The 2,438-nt window shown below is 42.9% G+C and overlaps 1 pseudogene; it reads right to left on the bottom strand.

Annotated features, from left to right (window-relative positions):
• Positions 1–355: 355 nt before the first annotated feature.
• Positions 356–2,237, bottom strand: LOC102837198 (annotated as a pseudogene).
• Between the last annotated feature and the right edge of the window lie 201 nt (positions 2,238–2,438).

Raw genomic sequence — 2,438 nt, 5'->3', positions numbered from 1 at the left:
TGTATACACAAAACAACTTTCTACTACTCTGAAATTATTAAATTGTAAAGTGACATATTCCTTTTTCCAGCTGAAATAATAGTAAAGAAATATTGATATTGAAAAAAAAAGAAAAGAAAATAGTATGAAAGGGAATGGATGTTAGCAGCACTGCTTTAATAACCAATCTATTTTTAATGAAACATCCTCACTTATATGCAATAAATTCTGACCAAGACTAAACTTTAGGATATTCCTGAACTGAAATTAGAAAATACCCTGACAGTGGAAGTAGCTCATTCACCTAGGTTTAATGAGAGCCTCTTTCTCCATGAACCACTGATACGAGCAGAAGCCTGTTCTGGATCAAAAGCTGTCACAGTAGCCCATCCATCTCTTTTGTGAATGCTTCATACACATCATCCTTAGTTTGCAATGACACAGGAACAGAGGTACCAGATTTGGGGGCTGTTTTGGCAAGAAGTTCAGCAGAATCATCCTCTGACTTCCTTTGGGGAGTAGTAGTAGCCCCTTTATTCTCCCGACATACTCTCAGAGCACAAATTGAGTAATCTCCGCCTCGGGATTAGGAATCTGTGGCTTGACACTGATGTTTGCTGTGGCTTTCTTTTCAATGGTGACTGCACTTGTATCACCCACCTTGGGTCACTGATTCAAGTTGGATGGAACACTTAAAACCCCAGGGTTTGGCAAGGGAGCTGGTAGGAAAAGCCCAAGTGAGGCAGGTCCAAGTGGAGGCACCAAAGTTGGGTGCATCATGCCAGGGTGAGGTGGAAGTATACCTGGGAGTGCAGGGGGAGGTAGCCTTGGAGGAAGGCCAGGAGGCAGAGCTGGAGGGGGATCTTGGGGTTGGTCCGGAGGTGGTCATAGAGGTAAAAGTTGGGGTAAAGTCCCTCAGAGTCCTGGCATTCCAGGTGGCCTCAGGAATGGAGGAGCTCCTGTTGGTGGTCCAGGAAGAAGGCCTGCAGGTGATCCAGGTGGCCTTAAAGGTAGAGCAGATGGTGGTCCAAGGGGTGGTGATCCTGGCATGAGAGATGCCTGTATCTGAGAAGGAGAAGCAAACTATGGAGGAGCCTGCTACTGTGAAGAACCAGTAGATGTGCCATCAGAAAGCGATTCCTCTTTATCTTTTGTGATTGTTTTTCTGCTTCAGAATCATCTTCATCGTCATCTTCTGAAAATTCCTCTATATTTCTCATCCCTCCTCAGGGATTTCCTGGCCTGCCATTCCAAGCATCATGACTTGAAGAAAAATCAGCTCCTTCATGTTCTTCTTTTTCCTCCTTGATTTTCCAGGTATATCTGCAAATCGTATACTCAGACCAGACTTTTTTTACTTCATTGTTGTCTCTCTTATTATCATCATGGTGCATGAAGTCATCACCCTCGCTCTCTCCATCTGAGCTGTCAGTGTCACTGTCTTCAGTGTTGTCATCATGCTGTTCTTGATCCATATCCTCAGGATAGCCATCATCGTCACTGGTGCTAGAAACATCACCATCATGACCTCGCTGAGCAAGTTCAGGACTATACAATATATCTTCATCTTCCTATGAGGGGGAAGTTCTAGGGCAAAAGCCACTTATACAGCCATGCATCCATACGACTTGAGGATAAGGTGGACCAGGGGGATGACCGGGAGGTTCTTTATCTATGTGGAACACCATGTCCAAGAAGAGGAAGTATAGAAACTGCCTGAGCTGATGGTTCATAGGCTGAATTCTTCTTAAGACGGAGGATGGCTGAGTACCAGGAAGTGGAATGTCATGGATCAAGATGTTGGTAGGAGCATGGGGCGTATATGGCAAAGGTGTGCTCTCAACTTCCACATGCTGAGCATTCTTAATAGCATCAAAATATTGGCTAAGTTGATCCCTCTTCTGTTCATATTCTACTTTGAGCTTTCTCAATTCTTTGTAAATATCTGGATTCTCTTTTTCACAGAGTTGTAGAATTTGTTCAAAGTTGTAGAATTTGTATCATGCAGTTTTTTACACTTGTGCCTCAGAACCTTCTCACTTAATTGTGGCTGTTGCACTGGATTAGACTCCATTTCATCTAATTTCTCCATGTCACGAATAATCTGTTTAGGATCCTTCATCTTTAGAACCACAGCTTGTATCATCATACTTTTTTTTGTTCCTTTTTAATTCTCTTTTCTGAGCTTCCTTTTGGGCCTGGTGTGTGGGGTTCATAAAATTTCCACTCTTGGTTGATGATGCAGATCTCTGTCCCATGATGGTAATCTGTATGGTTTACTTGTTATTATAAAAAGAACAAAACAAAACACTTCTGTTGAGCCTTCCCTCTGCGAACAGGAACCAGACAAGGATGTCCTTTGTCACCACTCCTATTCAATATTGTGCTGGAAGTCTTAGAAAGAGCTATACAGCAAGACAGGGAAATTAAAGGCATCCAAATTGGCAAAGAGGAAGTAA

The sequence above is a fragment of the Chrysochloris asiatica genome, unplaced genomic scaffold (genome assembly GCF_000296735.1).
Source record: "Chrysochloris asiatica unplaced genomic scaffold, ChrAsi1.0 scaffold00429, whole genome shotgun sequence".
Classification (NCBI taxonomy): Eukaryota; Metazoa; Chordata; class Mammalia; order Afrosoricida; family Chrysochloridae; genus Chrysochloris; species Chrysochloris asiatica.
The sequence above is the reverse complement of the archived record's forward strand: the minus strand, read 5'-3'. Positions and strand labels throughout refer to the sequence as shown.